Source organism: Monodelphis domestica, chromosome 1 (genome assembly GCF_027887165.1).
Source record: "Monodelphis domestica isolate mMonDom1 chromosome 1, mMonDom1.pri, whole genome shotgun sequence".
In the NCBI taxonomy this organism is placed as follows: Eukaryota; Metazoa; Chordata; class Mammalia; order Didelphimorphia; family Didelphidae; genus Monodelphis; species Monodelphis domestica.
Window position 1 is genome coordinate 389,405,065 of NC_077227.1, and position 24,315 is coordinate 389,429,379.

Genomic DNA, 24,315 nt, shown 5'->3' on the forward strand with positions numbered 1-24,315 from the left:
TCACACCTATCAGATTGGCCAATATTGACAGTAAAGGAAAGTGGTAAATATCAGAGGAAATATGGCAAAATTGGAACACATATTGCTGGTGGAATTGTGAACTGATCCTACCATTCTGGAAAGCAATTTGGAATTATGGCCAAAAGGTTATAAAACTGTGCATACTCTTTAATCTAGTATACCACTACTAGGTCAGATTTCTTAAAAAGGGGGTGGGGGAGGACCTACTTATACAAAATATTTAGAACTACTCTTTTTGTAGTGACAAAGAATTAGAAATTAAAAGGATGCCCATAAATTGGGAAATGATTGAACAAATTGTGGCATATGATGGTAACGAATACTATTGTGTTAAAAGAAATGATGAACAGGATAAATTCAGGAAAAGTGGGAAAGACCTAAATGAATGGATGCAGAGTGAAATAAGCGGAACAAGAAAAACATTGTACGCCACGCCACAGTAACAGCAAAACTGTGGAATGATCCATGAATACAATGATCCAGGACAATTCTATGGGACTTGATGACAAAGAATGCTATTCACCTCCAGAGGAAAATCTGTTGGAGTTGGAATACAGTTTTTCACTTAAATTTATTTGGGTTTTTGTTTTGGGATTTTGGTTTTATATGATTATGCTCTTACAAATAAAAGGAATATGTGTGAAATTGATCAACTATGACAGACTTAGCTACTATTAGCAATATAATGATCCTGGACAATTCTGAGGGACTTGATGACAAAGAATGCTATCTACCTACAGAGAAAGAGCTTTTGGAGTTAGAATGCAGCTGAAAGCATACAATTTTTCACTTGTTTATTTGGATTTATGTATTGGGGTTTTGGTTTTATAATATTACTCAAAAAATGAATAAAGAAATATGTTTTGCATGATTACACACACATGTATAACTCATACTGAATCAGAGGGGGATAAAAAGAGGGGGAGGAAGGGAGGAAGATAAGTCTAATCATATGCCTTAGGAAAATATGTAGAAATTTGTTATTACATGTAATTGGTTAAAAATGAATATGGAAATGTTTTGCATGATAATCTATATGTAACCCAGAAAAAAACTAACAAGAATTTCAATTCACAGCGAACAGCAAAGAAATTGTAGGTCTTTTGTAATATTGAGGAATTTTTTTTTAGAACATACTTTGATAGTATTTTATTTCTGTTTCTTAAAATTTTACTCTGTATTCATTCTTGAATTAGGATCTTTCTGCTCTATGGCAAATTCTTTTCAATTTCTTAATGGACTAGTAGTGTCTTGCTAGATAGATTATTATTTGAAATATGAGTTCATACTTCCCTGAAATCTGGAAAACTAAGCTAAAGAAGAATGGATTCTAAGAAGTGACACAGGTAGAATAAAGTTAGATATACAGACAAAAGAAAGATACCCACTCCACTAATCCTCCAACCTCAGGATTCATAAGCCAAAGACAGTTATTTATCATGTCATTCCCACTGCAGGACAAGTATGCCCTTTCTAGAACATTACTTCTTTTTCACTCTGCTTATCTTTTCACAACTCTGATGTATTTCCCCAAACATGGTAAAGTTTACAGAATGCACCTTAATCTCAGCGATCCATGGTGGCAAATAATTTTAATCAAAATCTGAAGTCAAATTATTATGTAAATATATGTGTATATATATAAACTCACTTACTTGACTAGTTGGCCACTTACTCATAGTCTAGTCATTCCAAAACACACAAAATGCAAAACCTGGAGAAGCAGTTAAGGTACTTGGTAGTATGTAGAACAAGAACAAGTTAGGCTGCTCCACTCTCCACAACTGTGAAAAAGAGTGAGAGTGACAGCAGGAGATAGATGAGGCAATCGTCATATCACAGGCCCCACACAACTCTCAAATAACTATACCAAGAATCTGGAGAGGAACAGCTAATCTGCCTAGTCTTCAGGCCCATAGTATCTCCATACAAGGGTGAAGTTTTCTGTTGTTTTATTTTGTTTTTTAAGTTATTTGGCCCAGTAATAATTGAGCTTGGCTTGGAATTTCTAATATATGCAGAAGCCAACCAAGAAATTTAATACTCCAATACTAATTACAGTCAGAGCATAACAGAGTGGAAAGCAGAACTAGACTTTAAAAGTTAAAAGGCCTTGCTCCAAGTACTGGCTCCAGTATTTATTGTATGATTTTGGGAAAATCCTTTGAAGCTTTATTCATTTATAAAGTGGGGAATAATATTTTATTTCCTCATGGAACTGCTGAAGATAAATATTTCATAAGCCATAATTGAATATATAAATATTCTCTTTATGATAGCACAGCCTTCTCAAAGACCTTGTATAACCTTTTAAAGAAAAGCTTTTTTAGGCTGACTGATATTTATGGAACGCCATGGTAGGAGGAGGTAAAGGGGACCTAGGAGGATTTGCTTATGTTTAAGAATTTCATGAGGGAAAAACATTAAGAGTACAAAGCTATTTAATGAGTTAAAGAGAAACATGAGTAAAAATTTTTAGAGTCCTTAGATATTCCATGATTGTTTATTATTCTCAACCACTCTCTCTTAAGTATATGACTGAAATAATTAATTATAATTAATCCTTATAGGTCCCTCATTAAAATAAATATGCAGATCATTTCACCTCCTATAGCATCAAGCTTTAAGAAATTTTTTTTAAACCCTTACCTTCCTTCTTGGAGTCAATACTGTGCATGGCTCCAAGGCAGAAGAGTGGTAAGGGCTAGGCAATGGAGGTCAAGTGACTTGCCCTGGGTCACACAGCTAGGAAGTGTCTGAGGCCAGATTTGAACCTAGGATCTCCCATCTCTAGGCCTGGCTCTCAATCCACTGAGCTACCCAGCTTCCCCCAAGCTTTAAGAATTAAGTGACCCTAAACCCCCATTTAACCAAGTTTTGCTATTAAACAGGAAATAGGGAAAGAATATAATGGGCTATCTCCAATTTATGAACAGGGCTTGTTCCAAAAGTTCTTTTACTAAGGGAAGTTTATTTACAATTTCACTTATAATCATTTTCAAATCATTTCTTCTTTTGTTTTGGTCTATTTAAAAATTTGTGTTTGTTAATGGATATTAAGAATACAATATTTAAAAAAAGTTTAAGTTCATTTGGTAGTTGGATGTTCAAAAGGCACTTTCTTTCCCACAGAGATGATATAAATTCTTAAGTAGGTCACAGATGCCTATTTATTCAAAATATACCTGAAACGTACTTGCTTCAATATTTCAAATCATGATTTCACAGGTCTAGGAGCTTTCTCCCATAATCAAAGATCATAATCCTCTTCATGTAAGTGGAAGCTGCATTCCTATAGCCAAAAAGATTCATCATCTGGAGGACAATCTTGTGGTGATAAGAGCTGAAGTATAATGCTGAATAAACAGTAGTCTATAAGGTATTTACCATATATAACAATAGTCCTACTGGAAAATGAATTGAGATAAAAAGACAAAACTCAGGTCAAATATAATGGATTGTGTTGGTTCTAAATGCAAATTGAAACATAAAACTTTCCTTTAAACTAAGATTTTTTTTTTAATTACATGTACTTATATATATTTTAGGTCAAATGATCCCTTCTTTAGTGTGGGGAAGAAGGAAGAGAGAGATAGATGGGAACTGTAATGTAACAAACAATTTCTTTTTAAGTTACACATACTGTCAATTGTAATCACTATATTATATTAAAGGAGTTTTTTAAACTGCTTTTTTAGTGGTAAGGTACTATAGAGAGGCTTCTTTATAAGGAAGTAACTAATGTGTCAAAATAAAATGGGTCACTAAAAACACTTTAGTTCAGGGGAAGAGAATAAGTTTTATATAGTCTCTCCTAAGAGATTTATAAATGTATCCCCTTTGACCTTTACAACAACTCTGTGAGGCAGGTATTGTGATTATATCTGTTTTACAAATGATGAATCTGAGGCCAAAGGGAGTTAAGTGACTTGCTTTGAGTCAGATAGCTAATCAAGTATCTGAGATCACATCTAAACTTGGGTCTTCTTGACTCTGGGCCCACTATCCACTGTACCATCTAGCAGTCTCAAGGGAAAACAAATTAACTGAGTTCCAACTTGGAACAACAGGAACAAATCCCTTTCTCTTGCCCCCTCCTCCTCAGGTACTCTTCCTTTTCTCCTCTCCTTTCACATCTCTAGGGAAACAAAGGACTACTCCAGTTCCAAAAATCTAGTGGTGGTTCCCAAGGCATGGAATACAAAGACTCCAGTGGAAAAGGTAAAAAGGTAAGAATTCATGGAGTGAGGAACCTGGACTGGGGTATGGTAGCAAAGAGGTTAAGAACTATGGGAGAGGAAGAACTCCTGGAGACTCATACCCTATACAACAGTATTTTCTTTTATTTCTTTTATGACACCTCTAGACTCACAGGGGTTCTTGGTGAAACTTATCAATCCCCTCTAGGGATGTTTTTTTAAATGCATAAAATTAAATACATGAAATTAAAAAGAAAAAGTATATTGAAACAGTCATCAAAATATATTTTTTTAAGTTTATAGACTCCAAATTTACCTACCCCTACTCTAGGGATTGGTTTGTTTCCTTTTCAAATGATACCACCTCTTATTTCAAAGCAACATCCATCTTCCTGGCTTGCTGCTACAGGTTCATACACAGACCTTTAGGGATTTTCCTTTCTTTTGACCTGTGCAAATCCCATTCACTATCACAGTGTTGGTGGTAAAGTGATAGAAAAAAGAGAAAAATACTAATTACAATTTTTTAGATTGTCCATAAGCATTAATTAATTACTGTAAATGTGAGATTCTTATCCAGTGATTAAGGCATATACAGATATATATAATACTAGAGAAAGTTAACCACAGTAATACTGAAAATCAAGGACTTATGGACAAGAGGTTGCCCAAACTAGAAATAGAGCCCCTAGGCCTCACATTCCTACCCCAGTAAACCTTGAAGCTCTCACCAAAACAAATAATGATCAAGAAATATAATGAGAAGAGTAGCTAGGCAGCTAAATGAATGATGCACCAGGGCTAGAATCAGGGGTCCTGGGTACAAATTTGACCTCAGACACTTCCTAGCTATGTGACCCTGGACAAGTCACTTGACTCCAACTATTTAGCCCTTCCTGCTCTTTTGTCTTGAAACAAATACTTAGTATCAATTTTAAGAGAGAATATATATGTTAAGAAAAGAAAAGAAAAGAAAAGAAAGGAAAGGAAAGGAAAGGAAAGGAAAGGAAAGGAAAGGAAAGGAAAGGAAAGGAAAGGAAAGGAAAGGAAAGGAAAGGAAAGGAAAGGAAAGGAAAGGAAAGGAAAGGAAAGGAAAGGAAAGGAAAGGAAAGGAAAGGAAAGGAAAGGAAAGGAAAGGAAAGGAAAGGAAAGGAAAGGAAAGGAAAGGAAAGGAAAGGAAAGGAAAAAAAGAAAAGAAAAGAAAAGAAAAAAAGAAGAGAAGAGAAGAGAAGAGAAGAGAAGAGAAGAGAAGAGAAGAGAAGAGAAGAGAAGAGAAGAGAAAAGAAAAGAAATGAAATGAAACATAATGAGCAACTACAATGACTTCTTCCTTTCCAGAACCGAACAAGGCCAATAAAGCCCACCAGTGCAACCAAACAAGTCTAGCCTCTCAGTGAGACTACAAACTGCCCAATAACCCTTATACTCTGCAGGGCACTCTTGTTTCGAAGCAGCAAAACTGATAAGTCACATGCAATTCATACTTTCTACCTAATCAAAATCTTTGCAAGCTTCTATCTATGACCTCCAGGACACTTTTCTATTCTTACTCACACTTCAGTACTGGTTCAATCTTTCTCTGCTTAAGGAATCGTGTGAGAGGACTTTGCTGTATTATTTGAACCTAGCCCTACATGTCTGAGAAGCTAGACCACCCTCTACCAGCTGCTTATTATATCCATTTTATCCATCCTTAACAAAGGATCTAGGTTATGCTGACCAGAAACTCAGTCAGATACTAAGACTAAAATAAGGAATTTTCACATCATTAAACACCTCAAAGAATCCATGTGCCTTATTTGGTAATTGAGCCCATACTGATCACTTGTTATTTTCATGTTCCTTTGACTGTTCACAGATACTTGGAAGGGAATGAGACATTTCTTTTTCTAATTTCAGGGAACCATAACTGTTCACTCTCCCTCTCTCAAACTGGAAAGTTCCTAATCTTTCTTCCAATTAGAAGTCTGATTGCCTAAAGTTATATCTTGGTTAACCATTTTCTTTCATTAATTGGCCTTATCTGATTGTTTTTAATATATAAAAATTTGTTTCTTCCTGTATTCAGGGTCTAGTGTCAAAGCTGAGCAAAGATATTGGTTCCAATTAGTTGGGCAGATGGCATGCATTGTTTAATAAACCAGTATACTCAGAAGCTTGAACCTTTGTTTCCTCAGGTATTTCATCTTTCACCCGCCATACTTCTCCAACTCTTGTCCTCACACCTTCAACTTATTCTCTCAAGCACCTTAAGCACTCAGTTCTATGGCCTGTGCCTTTACCCCACTTCAGCTGTACACAAAGATAGCCACATCTGGGATCTTGCCAATACAAATGCAACATACACTTTGGTTTTCCAGGTCTCCTTCTGCCTTATCATACCAAACCCTACTCTTCTCTACTGTGATTCTACCACCACCTCACCCCTGGACTATTGCAATAACCTGAATGGTCTGCCTGCCCCAAATCTCTTCTCTTTCCAATCCATCCTCCAAAGCCTCCATCATCAAATACAAAGTCCTCTAGTGTTCAAAAACCTTCATAACCACCTCATGTCTCTCCTTCCAGTATTCTTAGGAAATCTCATATAACCCCTATAACAATACTCTTCAATCCAGGGACAATGGCCTCTTTGCTCTTCCATGAACAAGACATTCAATGCCTCTAAGTTCTGGGTGTTTTCTCTGGCTGCTCCCATGTTAGGAATCCTCTACCTACTCATCTCCACCTCCTGACTTTCTCTCTTAATTCTAGGAATTTTCTACTATTAATTATTTCCTATATCATGTATATAGCTTGTTTGTACAAAGTTTGTTTATTGTCTCCATCATTAGATTGTAAACTTCTCAAGGGCAGGGGATGCTTTTGCCTTTCTTTTTATCCCTAGCAATTTGTACAGTGACTGGTACATAGCAGGCACTTAATGACTGATAGAAAAAGCCCCAGGGTAGGGAACTGGAAATGTTACGGAGCAGAAGCAGGCAACAACCAGATTGGGCCTTCAAACTTCATAGAGATCCTTAGCTCTGATGACAGAAGATCCAAACCAATCTACCCAGGAAATGGATACCAGCACAGTAAACTGGGAGATCCACCACAAAACCATATAGGGATAACCAATCACCTCATCCAAAAGTGTTGCAGAGGGTTGAGTATGGCCATAGCAGAAAGGTCCAATTAAGGAACTAAAGATGAAGAGATAAATAACCTAAAGAAAACATAAACCAGTATTAAAAGCTACTACAAATCTAGACATCTCCAAAAGGAGAAATTAGCTCCTAAACAAGTGCAAGAGAGTTAAAAGGAAAAAAGTGATTTTCCACAAAGACTACATGGATCCTTAGGAAAAAAAATAAAACTGAAAATAAGAAACTAAAATAAAAATTCTCATGAAAAGAGAACTGTTTGGAAAACAAATCGCTTATAAGAGAAAAATGTAAAATTTGCCCAAGAATTAGACTCCCTGAAAACTAGACTAGAACAAACCAACCAACGGCTCCATAAGATACAAGAAATACTAGAACTCAGAAAACTCTTTAAAAAAATAGAATAATATCTTTAATACCTAATGGAAAACAGGTCAAGGAGAGATAATTAGGAATCAATGAACTCTCTGAAATCTATTGTCTTTTTTTAAAAAAAGGTCTAATTTATATATTTCCAACAAAACTCAGCAACAAGAGTTAGAGAAACACCATTTAAAATCACTCTAGCAATATAAAATACTTGGGAATCTATTTGCCAAGATAAACACAGGAATTAAATGAACACAACTACAAAACACTTTTCATACAAATAAAACTAGATCTAAACAATTGGAAAAACATTCATTGCTCAAGATAAGCTAATATCAAAAAAAAAAATGACAATCCTATCTAAATTACTTATTCAGTGCCATATCTATCAGATTACCAAAACACTTTTATATAGAATTAGAAAAAATTATAACAAAGTTCATCTGGAAGTACAACAGTTCAAGAATATCAAGAGAATTAATGAAAAAAAAATGTGAAAGATGGTGGCCTAGCAGTACCAGATCTTAAACTGTACTATAAAGCAGTGAACATTAAAACAATACAATACTGGCTAAGAGATAGAAGGTGGATCAATGTAATAGACTTGGGGTAAATTACCTCAGCAAGTTAGTGTTCAATAAATCCAAAGACCCCAGCTTCTGGGACAAGAACCCACTATCTGACAAAAACTGCTGGGAAAATTGGAAAACACTATGGGAAAAATTAGATTTAAATCAACACCTCACACTCTATACCAAGATAAACTCAGAATGGGTGAATGACTTGAATATAAAGAATGAAACTATAAGTAAATTAGGTAAACACAAAACAGTATACTTGTCAGATATTTGGGAAAGGAAAGATTTTAAGACCAAGCATGACTTAAATATAAAGAAAGAAATTATAAGTAAATTAGGTGAACATAGAAAAGTATACCTGTCAGATCTAAGAAAAAGGAAAGAATTTAAGATCAAGCAAGTTACATTTTAACATGTAAAATGAATAATTTTAATCATATTAAATTTAAAGAGGGTTGTACAAGCAAAACCAATGCAACCAAAATTAGAAGGGAAGCAACAAACTGGGGGAAAAGTCTTAATAACAAAAAATCTGAAAAAAAATCTCTGTACAAACAAAACCAATGCAACCAAAATTAGAAGGGAAGCAACAAACTGGGGGAAAAGTCTTAATAAAAAATCTCTGAAAAGGTCTAATTTCTCAATTTTATAAGGAGTTAAGTCAAATGTATAAGAAATCAAGTCATTCTCTAATTGACAAATGTTTTGGGGGCATGAATTGTGAATCTTAAAACTTCTCAGACTCTACCTTAGAATGGTATTCCCCATTTTAAACAATGAAGGTGCTTCATCAGGAATGTATTGGGAACTCTAACATTACTCCACCCATACTTAGGCATACTTTAGGGGAAGATAAGGTTGCAAACTCCTGATTGAACAATGAAAGTCCCCAAGTCATACCTTATAGTAAAGCTAGAACCTTAAGGTAGGTCTGTTTTTAGATCTAATACAAAAGGGTGCTAAGTACCTACGAAGGTCGAATTAATCACTAAAAGGTCAAGCAACTTACAAAGAGCAAGCTTAGCAAAGAGGTGTGAAGTACTCAGAAGATATAGTCTACCCAGAGAAGGTAAGAACTAAAGAGTGGTAAAAACTAAGAATGGGCAGGCCTAGGAAAAGCATCTACTGTGATTGGTAGATGTGAAAATTTAGGGGAGGTGACACAAGAGAAAATTTTCTTTAAAAGGAAGGAGCTTGAGGTTTCTGAAGTTAGTTCAGCTTTGGAAGCTGAAGTGGAGGTCAGGAGTCAGAGAAGGTTCTCTGAAGGAGTTGGATCTCGGACTAGTTGGAGTAACTGGGCCTCTGAACTTAGTTGGAGTTTTGCTTGGGACAAAATCTTGTGGTGAGTGGATTAAAGACTGACTTAGTTTTCTCTTAAAGAGAAAGGCCTAGGCCATTTGGCCTAGGCCCTAGGCCTTTTCCTACTATTTCTTCTTACTCTGTCTCTCTCCCTTCCCTTAATTCCTTCATTTGTATTAATTAAAATCTCCATAAAACCCAGCTGACTTGGGTATTTTGCGATCACAGAACAGAAAGTTTTCAGATGAAGAAATCAAATCAATAATCACATGAAAAAGCATTCTAAATCCCTCCTGATTAGAGTAATGCAAATCAAAACAACTGAGGTACCACCTTACACCTAGAAAACTGGCCAATATGACAGTAAAGGAAAACAATAAATGTTGGAGGTGATGTGGTAAAATTAGGACACTAATACACTGCTGGTGGAGTGGTGAATTGATCCAACCATTATGGAAGGCAATTTGGAATTATGTCCAAAAGGCTTTAAAAGACTGCATGCCCTTTGATCCAGCAGTATCACTACTAGGTTTGTACCACAGAGAGATGATAAAAATGGCTGTACAAAAATGTTCATAGCTGCACTCTTTGTGGTGGCAAAAAATTGGAAAATAAGGGGGTGTCCCTTGACTGGGGAATGGCTGAATGGTAGTAGTCTCTCGGTAACTGAGGATGACAATTGTCTTTGTGCGTTTTCATCTATGGTGTATAGATGAGTGCACAAAGACACTTGTGGGTGAAGGAGATTTAAGTGGAAAAGTCATTGCCTGGGTCCAATGGCACGAAAAATTGTTACACCTGGAGACTTCCTCAGCTGCATTGGATGGCCGTGTTGTCCTTTGTGCTCCAACACGCCCTAAGCACTCCACAGTGCTTTGCTGCGTCTCCATCTCAGCCGCTGAACCTTCTTATTGGTTTCTTCCGTCTGTTCAGCCGAAGCAGTCTTCACATGCTGGGTGAGCAAAGCCTTGGTTCACCAGGGGTTGACGACCCGATGGCTACCCTCACAAGGTTTAGCCGGCCTGTCGAAGCTGTTGCCCGGGGTGTGGCCGCTGCTAGCAGCTACTGGGAGCCACAAGTGAGAGCTGGGGTGTCAGGTGAGGGTCAGAGGTTGGAGAGCTGCCCTAGGAGGGCACGACAAGCCCTCCATACCAGAGATACTACCCCTCCCTGAGCACCCCATACATACCCCATACCCTGGCTGAATAAACTGTGGTATATGATGGTGATGTGCACAATTGTGCAAGAAAGAATCATGAAGTGCTTGATTTCTATATGAACTGGAAAGACCTCCATGAACTGATGCAGAGTGAAATGAGCAGAACCAGGAGAACACTATACGCAGAAATTAAAATTAAATGTAATAGACTGTGCTACTAATAGAATGCAATGATCCAGGACAATCCCGAGGGACTTAAGAAAAAGAATGCTATCCATATCAAGAGAAAGAACTGTTGGAGTAGAAACACATTAGAAAAACATAATTTATCACATTTTTATATGGTTATATGATTTGGGTTTTGGGTTTCAAAAGATTACTCTATTACAAAAACAAATAATATGAAAATGGGTATCAAGTGATAACACATGTATAATCCAGTGGAATTGCTTATCAGCTCCAGGAGGGGGGAGAGAAGAAAGGAGAAAGCATGAATCATGTAGCATGGAAAAATATTTTAAAATAAATTAAATATTTTTTAAAAGGCCTAGATTATATTTTGAGAACTCTTAAATGAAAATTGCCCAAAACTATTAGAGCTAGAGTAAAGTAAAAATAGGAAGAATCTACCAATTAACCCCTAAAAGAAATCCCCAGAGGAAATATCCTAAGAATGTCAGACAAAATCCTAAGCTTCTATGTCAAAGAAAAAATACTGCAAACGTCAAGAAAGAAGCACTTCAATTTCTAAAAGGCCATAATCAGGATCCCAAAATCTAGAGCTTCTATGATAAATGAGAGATATTGGAATATATTATTCCAAAAGGCAAAAGACAGACTTACATATAAAAATAATTTACTCTGTAAAGTAAGTATCATCTTTTGGGGGGAAATGGAATGGAGAACTTTCAAGCATTTCTGATAAGAATGTCAAAACTTTGGGAAGGGGAAGCTTTGATTTTTTTTAAATTTTGTCTTTATTTTATTCCAGTAACAAATGTATATGTAAGTTTTCCAAGGTTACATGATTCATATTGTCTCCCTCCCCGCCCTCCCAGAGTTGACAAGCAATTCCACTGAACTATACATGTGTTATCACTCAAAACCTATTTCCTTTTTATTCAATTTGGAAAGAAAGCAATCTTATAAAACCAAAACCCCAAATCATATACCCAAATAAACATATGATAAATCATGTTTTCATCTGCATTTCTACTCCAACAGTTCTTTCTCTAGATGTGGATAGCATTCCTTTTCATAAATCCCTCAGAATTGTCCTGGTTCACTACACTGCTATTAGCAAGGTTGATTACACTTGATCATCCCACGGTGTTTCAGTTACTGTATATAATCTTCTGGTTCTGCTTATTTTGCCTAAGGAAGAATTTTGAAATACAAACACAAGAGGCCAGGGAAATCTAGAAAGTAAATTTATTTGAGCAACTGGAAGGAGTAGTATGATGTAGTGCTGACATTCTAACAGGGGGAGGAGAAACAAATTGTCCTTTCCAAACCTCAAAGTCTTCAAAAAGTGCTGAAAGAGTTAAATAATAAAAATAGAGGTCCTAGAGGTGGTCAATTATGTTTTGAAGATTTAAAGAAACTAGGATTAAAAGAAAATATTAGTGTAGAAAGGAGGCAAAGATGAGTATAGAAGAATGAAGAAGGATAATAAGAAGAGAACAATCACAAGCAAAACAAAACTCCTGTATAAAAGGATGAAAAGGGGCTGGAGAGAAGAAAAATGAATCAGAATCTTAGGAGATGCTTTAGATTGTCTCTTAAGACAATTGGGGAATAGCCAAATAAACTGTGGTATATGAATGTAATAGAATATTACAGCATCATAAGAAATAATTAAATAATTTCAGAGAATACTGGCTAGTATGAACTGCCAGTAGACTGAATAGACCCTGAACAACATGTATAAAGATAGCAGCATAATACAGAAAACTAACTTTGATCAATGCAATGACCATGAGATTTCCAGAGGAATTATGAAGCAAGTTACCTACCACCTGCCAGAAAACAGGTAACTACAAGGTGCAGAAAAGGACACAAATTTTTAGACATGGCTACTGTGAGAAACTGACAGAATCCATCAGTCACCTCCCTCCAAATTAAAACAAGATAGGAATGGCAAAGATAAATTTCAGTTTGTTTGCCAATTAAAAAATACTACAAGCAACCAGAAAGAAAAAGTTCAATATGTGTAATTGGTTTTAAAAAATTAATTAATTTTTAAAAAGAAAAAAAAAAGAAGTTTAAGTAATAAGGAACCAGTCAGGCTCAAATAAGCTTTTGCTGATAGATATAGATATAAAAAAAGCAAAAAACTTAAAAAAGGCAAAATATAAGGATTGAAACCAGAAACCAAAAATACGTGACCTTGTAAAACTAAGACTCTATAAACAGTTAAGTTAAAAAAAACAACAGTCCATGCATCTATTATTCAATTCTGGGCCAAGTTAGTCAAAATGTAGGCACATGCATGCACACGTAGATACATGAAGAAATGAGGAGGAAGGCTGAGGAATTTACTATCTAGTATCATGGGAACACAAGAGAAGAAGGTTACATGAATATGAATGTTATAAGAGGTACATGCATCTCATAATCTTCATTCTTATCTGGATTGAACAAAGGAGGGTTGAACATCCATATGTATGTGTGGGCATAAGCACTCAGCACCCACACACAAAGTGTGGTAAGAAAAGACATTAAACTCAACAAAGAAATAAGCAGGAACAGAATAAGTATGAAGAATTTCCAAATCTGAGGGAAAAGTCACAAGCAAAACAAATTTCAACTTCAGTTCAGAAGATAAAAGGAAGAGCTGAAGGAAGATAAATTATATATAAGAACCAGAGAGCACAGTCTGGGCTTAGAAAAGAAAAGTAAAAAAGAATAAGAACTGACCACTTAAATTACAAATCAAAAGTGTCAAGCAGATAACTTCTCTTTCTCTATCTCCTCCAACTTTCCAAAGGAGGAGGATATAGAGAAAAGAATTAAAGAATATGATGATGGAAGGATGGAAGGAAACATACATAAACTATGAACAAGAATACAATGAATTCTCATAAAAAGAGGGGCAGCAGAATAAATTAAAAAGGCAATTCAACAATATTATATTTATAAGAAACACACTAGGAACAAAGATCCACTGACAATTAAAATGGAGGACTGGCGCAGAATTTATTAGGCTTTAGATGAATTTAAAAAAGCAAGAGTAGGAGGCAGTTAGGTGGCTAAGTGGATAGAGAACCAGACTTAGAGACAGAGGTCCTAGGTTCAAATCTGATCTCAGATACTTGTTATATGATCCCAGACAGGTCACTTAACCCCAATTATCTAGCCCTTATCTTGTGCTTTGGAACTGATACCTAGTATCAATTCTAAGGCAGAAGGTAAAGATTTTTTAAAATAAATAAATAAAAAGCAGGAGTAAGAATCAAGGTCTCAGCTGAGGCAACAGTAAAATTGACATGGTTAAAGGACATAAGGAAGCTATGAGATGTTATGCTTAAGGACATCAAAGATAATGAAATAATACAGTAAAAATTAAAATTAATGTCAAATAACAAAAATATTATATTTTAAGAGATTTATTAAATGATCATTAGTAGTAAAGGAATAAAAAGCTAATTATTTAACAAAATAAAACTACATGCCCAAGCTAAATCTACTTGTTCAAAAGCTGCCAACAGAAAGCAAAGAGAGCTAGCCCCACCCAATTTATCTCCTGCCTATGTCAGTACACAGAAAGTCAGTGGGCTTCTGGGAAATGTAGTTCAAAGGCACAAGATTTCCAATTACACATAGGTAGTCATTTAACCCTAGCTTTTGCTGCTCTTCTCTCTTAGAATTGATACTAAGATAGAAGGAAAGAGTGGGAAAAAAAACTATGAGGAACTTAAAACAAGTAAAAAGGAAATTAGAGAAGTTATCAGCAACTATTTTACTCAACTATATGCCTCACAAAATGAAAGTGTGAATTAAAAAGATAGTTATAAAAAGTACAAAACCCAGGTTAACAAATAAGAAATAGAAAATTTAAATAACACAATATAGAAAAAAGAAAACAAATTAGCAGAAAAGGAACCCCTAAAAGGAAAAATCCCAAGACCCAGAAGGACTGACATGTGAATTCTATCCAACACTCAAAGCACAATTATTTCAAAAAATGGAGATATTCTATACATCCTTTAGTGATATCCAAGGTTACTATGCAAGACCTGGAAGGCTCCAAATGCCAAGATGGGACATCCACCCTGAGAAATCCTGAGCCCATCTGTGCCAGATCTCTAGTTGGGTCATCAGATAACTCTTAGACTTAGCAGCCCAGAACAGGGGTCTAATATATTCTTGAATCATATCCCAGGAGCAGCACAGCGGAATGGGGAATCCCCTCAGGTATGCAGACCAAATGTCTATAACCTATTTTTTTTTAAGTTTTTTTTTTTTAAATGATACTCACGGAAATCTAACAATAGATTCCTGCCTGTTCAGTGGAAAAAAAAGGATGCACTGCGTTTTCATTCATTGTTCGCTCTGTCCCAGTCCTGAGCTGCACTGTCCCCGATGCTCTGTCCTGTCCTATAAAGCCATTTTGTTTTGCCTCCATTTGGATTAATTTCAGACGTTCGTTTAGTTGACTGTGAAATGAACTGAACTGTAAGGCTTTCTTTACAGTATTTTTAATTCTTAATAAACACTTTGGAGCTTTGTAAAAAAGAAAAAAATGAGGAGAAAAGGATCCTGTTAAACATTCTATGGCACAAGATATTTAAATTAGGGAGAGATAAAACAGGAAAAGAAAACTATACATGAATATTAATGAATACTGGTACCAAAATATTAGCAAAGAAACTATTATGACTAGGTTGTTTTTCTACCAAGAACATAGGGTTGAATCAATATTAGGAAAACAACAAATATAATAATAATAATATTAATAATAAAAAACAATAAGATTCACAGGATTATAACAATAGATATAGAAAAACTTAACAAAATGAAAGAAATAATTTAAAAGTATAGGAATAAATGATTCATTCCTTAAAATAATAGTGTCTAACTAAAAGCAAGAGCTAGGATTATTTGTCATACAGATTTTTATGGCCAGTCCAGGAGGTTGAGAAATACAGTAAGAATGTCTATTCTTGCCACTATTTTTTGATATTGTTCTAAAAATACAGATAGTCCTTCCATATCACAACTGTCTCCATCACATTTTTAATATATCACAGGTCGGTACATGAAATTAAATGGGAATTTTGGGGAAGTTTTATAAGACACAGATGGCACATGAAGGCCAGAAGATGACAGAAAAATATCAGAAATGCATAAAATATATATATGGTATTGAAAAATAGATATAATATTGATATAATAGATATAATAAATAAATAAATAAAAATAGATATAATAGATAAAAATATTGAAAATATTTATCTTTTAAAACCATATACACAATTTCTTTTTTAAAGTTAAAATAAGTAAAAAGTTTAAGTTTGTGAAAAGAACACAAAAGCTAACAGATGACACACGAAAGCTAGAAATGCAGAGATATCTTAAGTTTAGTAATTCATCTGACATGAAGGGAAGGCCAAAAAATTGTATGTGGATTTTCCTAGATCATGAGGGATACCACATCCTCAATGAGGTAGACAGGATGCTTGTATGCTATAACAATAAAGCAAGAGAAAGAAATTAACCAAATAAACATAGGCAAATAAGAAATAAATATTAATGCTGAACATCAATGAAGTTTTTTATCTCTTAATGACTGTTCTCTGCCTAAAGCCACCTGTAAGGGTCCATCATTGTCATTATACTGAGAATCTATGGAAATCTTGGCATAAGAACTACCAAGAGTATGAAGAAAGCTATAGGGAATCCCTGAGAAGAGGAAAATGAATAGGAAATACACAAGGGCAAGCACACTTACAAGACTGGTCACAAATCACTTTAGTGATATGACCCAATGTAAAATTTATAGAGAAAATTCTGGGCTTCACGTTACCTGGAAAGAAAACTGGAGGTGTCAAATTCAAGAAGCCCAATTGTATAAGTTCCCAAACCAGTGTACGGAACAGAGCATGGCTATGTTACTCCTGTTAAAAGAACAGGGTGCCTACAGCTAGTGATGAATTTTCAGTGCCACCAGTTCCCTATAGAGGTAGCGCCTCCTTAAGTGGGCAAGCCAGTATCCCTTAGGGAACAAAAACTAGTAGACTGAAACTTAACATAGGACAATGGTTAAAATAGGAGCTTCCTGACTTCCGGTTAAGATGGCGGCTTAGAGAAAGCTAAAGCTCAGATCTCCGGAAAACCCTTCCCGACCGATCTCAAACTATAAGCTCCTAAGGGGCAGAAATTCAAAACGATCAACAGCACAGACCCTGGGAACCCTCCTCCTGGACCTGGACCCGGTTCAAAAGGTACGGCTCCCCTCAAAAGCCAGAACCCGAGATCACTTGGACCTCAGGGGTAGGAGCGCAGAGTCCAAGGCTCCCGGAAGCCGCAGCCCGGCGGGGCCCAGAGAGCAGAACCCTCAGGGCCTTCTACCCGAGTCCCAGTGAAAGTTACTGCCTGGGGCTTCCGCTGCAGAGAGCTGGTCAAAACAACAGCAACCCTCAGGGCGGGCAAGACAGCCTCACGGGCTGGATCCTGCTATCCAAGTCTCAGTGAAAGTCCTTGCCCTCGGAGCTTGGGAAAGCTGCAGCCCATCCCCCCGCAGGCCGACGAAACAGCCTCACGGCCAGCGATTCTGAAGGCAACTTCCGGAAAGCGAGCCGGGGGGAGAGTGTGGCCTCGTGGTCCGACCCTTCCATTCCAGTTCCAGTGAGGCATATTCAGTTTAACCCAGGGAAAGCTCATAGAACCATCTGCCCAGGACTAAAGCCTCTGATCACCAGACAGAGATAAGAAAAGCTAATCCTCCACATTCAGAGATGACAAACTCCACAGAAGCACAGAAGCCCCAAAATACCAAGAAAAATAAGAAGAAAGGGGCGACTTTGGACACATTCTATGGAGCCAAAATACAAAATACAGAGCAGATAGAAGAAGATATACAAGAAAATTCTCCAAAATCTTCCAAAGGAAATAGAAACTCTCCACAAAGATTCTCCATGAAGAATTTGAATCAGAAATGACCAAAAAGATGGAAGCCCTCTGGGAGGAAAAGTGGGAAATAATGCAAAAGAAATTCATGCATCTACAAAACCAGTTTGACCAAACTGTAAAAGAAAACCAGGCTTTAAAGCAAGAACTAATAAAGCAAAGCCAAAACACCAAGAAATTAGAAGAGAACATAAAATATCTCACCGACAAGGTGATAGATCTGGAAAATAGAGGGAGAAGAGAAAATTTAAGAATAATTGGACTCCCAGAAAAGCCAGAAATAAACACCAAACTGGACATGGTGATACAAGATATAATCAAAGAAAATTGCCCAGAGATTCTAGAACAAGGGGGCAATACAGCCACTGACAGAGCTCACAGAACACCTTCTACACTAAACCCCCAAAAGACAACTCCCAGGAATGTAATTGCCAAATTCCAAAGCTATCAAACAAAAGAAAAAATCCTACAGGAAGCCAGAAAAAGACAATTTAGATATAAAGGAATACCAATCAGGGTCACACAAGACCTTGCAAGTTCTACTCTGAATGATCGTAAGGCATGGAACATGATCTTCAGAAAGGCAAGAGAGCTGGGTCTCCAACCAAGAATCAGCTACCCAGCAAAACTGACTATATACTTCCAAGGGAAAGTATGGGCATTCAACAAAATAGAAGACTTCCAACTTTTTGCAAAGAAAAGACCAGAGCTCTGTGGAAAGTTTGATACCGAAAATCAAAGAGCAAGGAATACCTGAAAAGGTAAATATTAAGGAAAGGGGAAAAATGTTATCTTTTCCTTTTACTCAAACTCTCTTCTATAAGGACTACATTTATATCAATCTATGTATACTAACATATGGGGAAAATGTAATGTATAAATAGGGGGTAAAGAAAGACCAAATAGAATAATGGTTCTCACACAAAGATTCACATGGGAAGGGGAGGGGAAGAAAACTCCTATAAGAAGGAGAGGAAGGGGGGGGGGGGTTACTTAAACCTCAATCTCAGGGAAATCAACTCTGAGAGGGAAAAACATCCAGATCCATTGGGATCTTGAATTCTATCTTACCCAACAAGGGTAAGGAGAAGGGAAAACCAAGGTGGGGAAGGGGAGAGGGAGAACAAAAAGGGAGGGAAAGAGAGGGGGGAGGGGGAGGGAAGAAAAAGGGAGGGACTAAAAAGGGAAACATCAAGGGAGGGGACAAGGGGCACTGATTCAAAGTAAATCACTGGACTAAAAGGTAGAGCCGAAGAAGAAAAGGTTAGAATTAGGGAAGGCAATCAAAATGCCAGGGAGTCCACAAATGACAATCATAATTTTGAACGTGAATGGGATGAACTCACCCATAAAACGTAGACGAATAGCAGAATGGATTAGAATCCAAAACCCTACCATATGTTGTCTTCAAGAAACACACATGAGGCGGGTTGACACCCACAAGGTCAGAATTAAAGGATGGAGTAAGACCTTCTGGGCCTCAACTGATAGAAAGAAGGCAGGAGTGGTAATCATGATATCTGATAAAGCCAATGCAAAAATAGACCTGATCAAAAGGGATAGGGAAGGTAATTATATTTTGTTAAAAGGGACTCTAGACAACGAGGAAATATCATTAATCAACATGTATGCACCAAATAATATAGCACCCAAATTTCTAATGGAGAAACTAGGCGAATTGAAGGAAGAAATAGACAATAAAACGATACTAGTGGGAGACTTAAACCAACCATTATAAAATTTAGATAAATCAAATCAAAAAATAAATAAGAAAGAGGTAAAAGAAGTGAATGAAATCTTAGAAAAATTAGAATTAATAGACATATGGAGAAAAATAAATAGGGATAAAAAGGAATACACCTTCTTCTCAGCACCACATGGCACATTCACAAAAATTGACCATACATTAGGTCACAGAAACATAGCACACAAATGCAAAAAAGCAGAAATAATGAATGCAGCCTTCTCAGATCACAAGGCAATAAAAATAATGATTAGTAATGGTACATGGAAAACCAAATCTAAAACCAATTGGAAATTAAACAATATGATACTCCAAAACCGTTTAGTTAAAGAAGAAATCATAGAAACAATTAATAATTTCATCAAGGAAAATGACAATGGCGAAACATCCTTTCAAACCTTTTGGGATGTAGCCAAAGCGGTAATCAGAGGCAAATTCATATCCCTGAAAGCTTATATTAACAAACAAGGGAGAGCAGAGATCAATCAATTGGAAATGCAATTGAAAAAACTCGAAAGCGATCAAATTAAAACCCCCCAGCAGAAAACCAAATTAGAAATCCTAAAAATTAAGGGAGAAATTAATAAAATCGAAAGTGATAGAACTATTGATTTAATAAATAAGACAAGAAGCTGGTACTTTGAAAAAACAAACAAAATAGACAAAGTACTGGTCAATCTAATTAAAAAAAGGAAGGAAGAAAAGCAAATTCACAGCATTAAAGATGAAAAGGGGGACAGCACCTCCAATGAGGAGGAAATTAAGGCAATCATTAGAAATTACTTTGCCCGATTATATGGCAACAAATACACCAATTTAGGAGAAATGGATGAATATATACAAAAATACAAACTGCCTAGACTAACAGAAGAGGAAATAGAATTCTTAAATAATCCCATATCAGAAATTGAAATCCATCAAGCCATCAAAGAACTTCCTAAGAAAAAATCCCCAGGGCCTGATGGATTCACCTGTGAATTCTATCAAACATTCAGAGAACAGTTAACCCCAATACTATACAAACTATTTGACATAATAAGCAAAGAGGGAGTTCTACCAAACTCCTTTTACGACACAAATATGGTACTGATTCCAAAACCAGGCAGGTCAAAAACAGAGAAAGAAAACTATAGGCCAATCTCCCTAATGAATATAGATGCAAAAATCTTAAATAGGATACTAGCAAAAAGACTCCAGCAAGTGATCAGAAGGATCATTCACCATGATCAAGTAGGATTCATACCAGGGATGCAGGGCTGGTTCAACATTAGGAAAACCATCCACATAATTGACCACATCAACAAGCAAACTAGCAAGAACCACATGATTATCTCAATAGATGCAGAAAAAGCCTTTGATAAAATACAACACCCATTCCTATTAAAAACACTAGAAAGCATAGGAATAGAAGGGTCATTCCTAAAAATAATAAACAGCATATATCTAAAACCAACAGCTAATATCATCTGCAATGGGGATAAACTAGATGCATTCCCAATAAGATCAGGAGTGAAACAAGGATGCCCATTATCACCCCAACTATTTGACATTGTACTAGAAACACTAGCAGTAGCAATTAGAGAAGAAAAAGAAATTGAAGGCATCAAAATAGGCAAGGAGGAGACCAAGTTATCACTCTTTGCGGATGACATGATGGTCTACTTAAAGAATCCTAGAGATTCAACCAAAAAGCTAATTTAAATAATCAACAACTTTAGCAAAGTTGCAGGATACAAAATAAACCCACATAAATCATCAGCTTTTCTATATATCTCCAACACAGCTCAGCAGCAAGAACTAGAAAGAGAAATCCCATTCAAAATCACCTTACACAAAATAAAATACTTAGGAATCTATCTCCCAAGACAAACACAGGAACTATATGAACACAACTACAAAACACTCGCCACACAACTAAAACTAGACCTGAACAAATGGAAAAACATTAACTGTTCATGGATAGGACGAGCCAATATAATAAAAATGACCATCCTACCCAAACTTATTTATCTATTTAGTGCCATACCCATTGAACTACCAAAATACTTCTTCACTGATTTAGAAAAAAACCATAACAAAGTTCATTTGGAAGAACAAAAGATCAAGGATATCCAGGGAAATAATGAAAAAAAACACATACGATGGGGGCCTTGCAGTCCCTGACCTAAAACTATATTACAAAGCAGCAGTCATCAAAACAATTTGGTACTGGCTAAGAAACAGAAAGGAAGATCAGTGGAATAGACTGGGGGAAAGCAACCTCAGCAAGACAGTATACGATAAACCCAAAGATCCCAGCTTTTGGGACAAAAATCCACTATTCGATAAAAACTGCTGGGAAAATTGGAAGACAGTGTGGGAGAGACTAGGAATAGATCAACACCTCACACCCTACACCAAGATAAATTCAAAATGGGTGAGTGACTTAAACATAAAGAAGGAAACCATAAGTAAATTGGGTAAACACAGAATAGTATACATGTCAGACCTTTGGGAGGGGAAAGGCTTTAAAACCAAGCAAGATATAGAAAGAATCACAAAATGTAAAATAAATAATTTTGACTACATCAAACTAAAAAGCTTTTATACAAACAAAACCAATATAACTAAAATCAGAAGGGAAACAACAAATTGGGAAAAAATCTTCATAGAAACCTCTGACAAAGGTTTAATTACTCATATTTATAATGAGCTAAATCAATTGTACAAAAAATCAAGCCATTCTCCAATTGATAAATGGGCAAGGGACATGGATAGGCAGTTCTCAGATAAAGAAATCAAAACTATTAACAAGCACATGAAGAAGTGCTCTACATCTCTTATAATCAGAGAGATGCAAATCAAAACAACTCTGAGGTATCACCTCACACCTAGCAGATTGGCTAACATTACAGCAAAGGAAAGTAATGAATGCTGGAGGGGATGTGGCAAAGTAGGGACATTAATTCATTGCTGGTGGAGTTGTGAACTGATCCAACCATTCTGGAGGGCAATTTGGAACTATGCCCAAAGGGCGACAAAAGAATATCTACCCTTTGACCCAGCCATAGCACTGCTGGGTCTGTACCCCAAAGAGATAATGGACAAAAAGACTTGTACAAAAATATTCATAGCTGCGCTCTTTGTGGTGGCCCAAAACTGGAAAACGAGGGGATGCCCATCAATTGGGGAATGGCTGAACAAACTGTGGTATATGTTGGTGATGGAGTACTATTGTGCTAAAAGGAATAATAAAGTGGAGAAGTTCCATGGAGACTGGAACAACCTCCAGGAAGTGATGCAGAGCGAGAGGAGCAGAACCAGGAGAACATTGTACACAGAGACTAATACACTGTGGTATAATCGAACGTAATGGACTTCTCCATTAGTGGCGGTGTAATGTCCCTGAACAACTTGCAGGGATCCAGGAGAAAAAAACACCATTCATAAGCAAAGGATAAACTATGGGAGTGGAAACACCGAGGAAAAGCAACTGCCTGAATACAGAGGTTGAGGGGACATGACAGAGGACAGACTCTAAATGAACACTCTAGTGCAAATACTATCAACAAAGCAATGGGTTCAAATCAAGAAAACATCTAATGCCCAGTGGACTTATGCGTCGGCTATGGGGGGTGGGGGGGAGGAAAAGAAAATTATCTATGTCTTTAACGAATAATGCTTGGAAATGATCAAATAAAATATATTTTAAAAAAAAATAGGAGCTTCCTAACTGACCATATCAACAAGCAAACCAACAAAAATCACATGATTATTTCAATAGATGCAGAAAAAGCCTTCGATAAAATACAACACCCATTCCTATTAAAAACACTAGAAAGCATAGGAATAGAAGGGTCATTCCTAAAAATAATAAACAGTATATATCTAAAACCATCAACTAATATCATCTGCAATGGGGATAAACTAGATGCATTCCCAATAAGATCAGGAGTGAAACAAGGATGCCCATTATCACCTCTACTATTTGACATTGTACTAGAAACACTAGCAGTAGCAATTAGAGAAGAAAAAGAAATTGAAGGCATCAAAATAGGCAAGGAGGAGACCAAGTTATCACTCTTTGCGGATGACATGATGGTCTACTTAAAGAATCCTAGAGATTCAACCAAAAAGCTAATCGAAATAATCAACAACTTTAGCAAAGTTGCAGGATACAAAATAAACCCACATAAGTCATCAGCATTTCTGTATCTTTCCAACACAGCTCAGCAGCAAGAACTAGAAAGAGAAATCCCATTCAAAATCACCTTAGACAAAATAAAATACTTGGGAATCTATCTGCCGAGACAAACATGGGAACTATAAGAACACAACTACAAAAACACTCTCCACACAACTAAAACTAAGCTTGAGCAATTGGAAAACCATTAACTGCTCATGGATAGGACAAGTTAATATAATAAAAATGACCATCCTACCCAAATTTATCTTTCTATTTAGTGCCATACCCATTGAACTACCAAAAAACTTTTCTACTGAATTAGAAAAAAACCATAACAAAGTTCACTTGGAAGAACAAAGGATCAAGGATATCCAGAGAAACAATGAAAAAAAATACAAAAGAAGGGGACCTTGAAGTCCCAGATCTCAGACTATATTATAAAGCAGCGGTCATCAAAACAATCTGGTACTGGCTAAGAGACAGAAAGGAGGATCAGTGGAATAG

The 24,315-nt window shown here is 36.3% G+C and overlaps 1 protein-coding gene across 14 annotated transcripts in view; it reads right to left on the reverse strand.

Annotated features, from left to right (window-relative positions):
- UIMC1 (ubiquitin interaction motif containing 1) overlaps positions 1–24,315 on the reverse strand; it is a 193,473-nt gene that overhangs the window by 105,601 nt on the left and 63,557 nt on the right. The window contains exons 2-3 of one of the 14 annotated variants that reach the window (XM_056811655.1): positions 3,207–3,313; positions 1,697–1,805 (exon numbers count right to left, since the gene is read on the reverse strand). The exons of the other annotated variants lie outside the window; for them this stretch is intronic. The gene's annotated coding sequence lies outside the window, so the exon portion shown is untranslated. The remainder of the gene's footprint in view (positions 1–1,696; positions 1,806–3,206; positions 3,314–24,315) is intronic. 14 annotated transcript variants of the gene reach the window in all.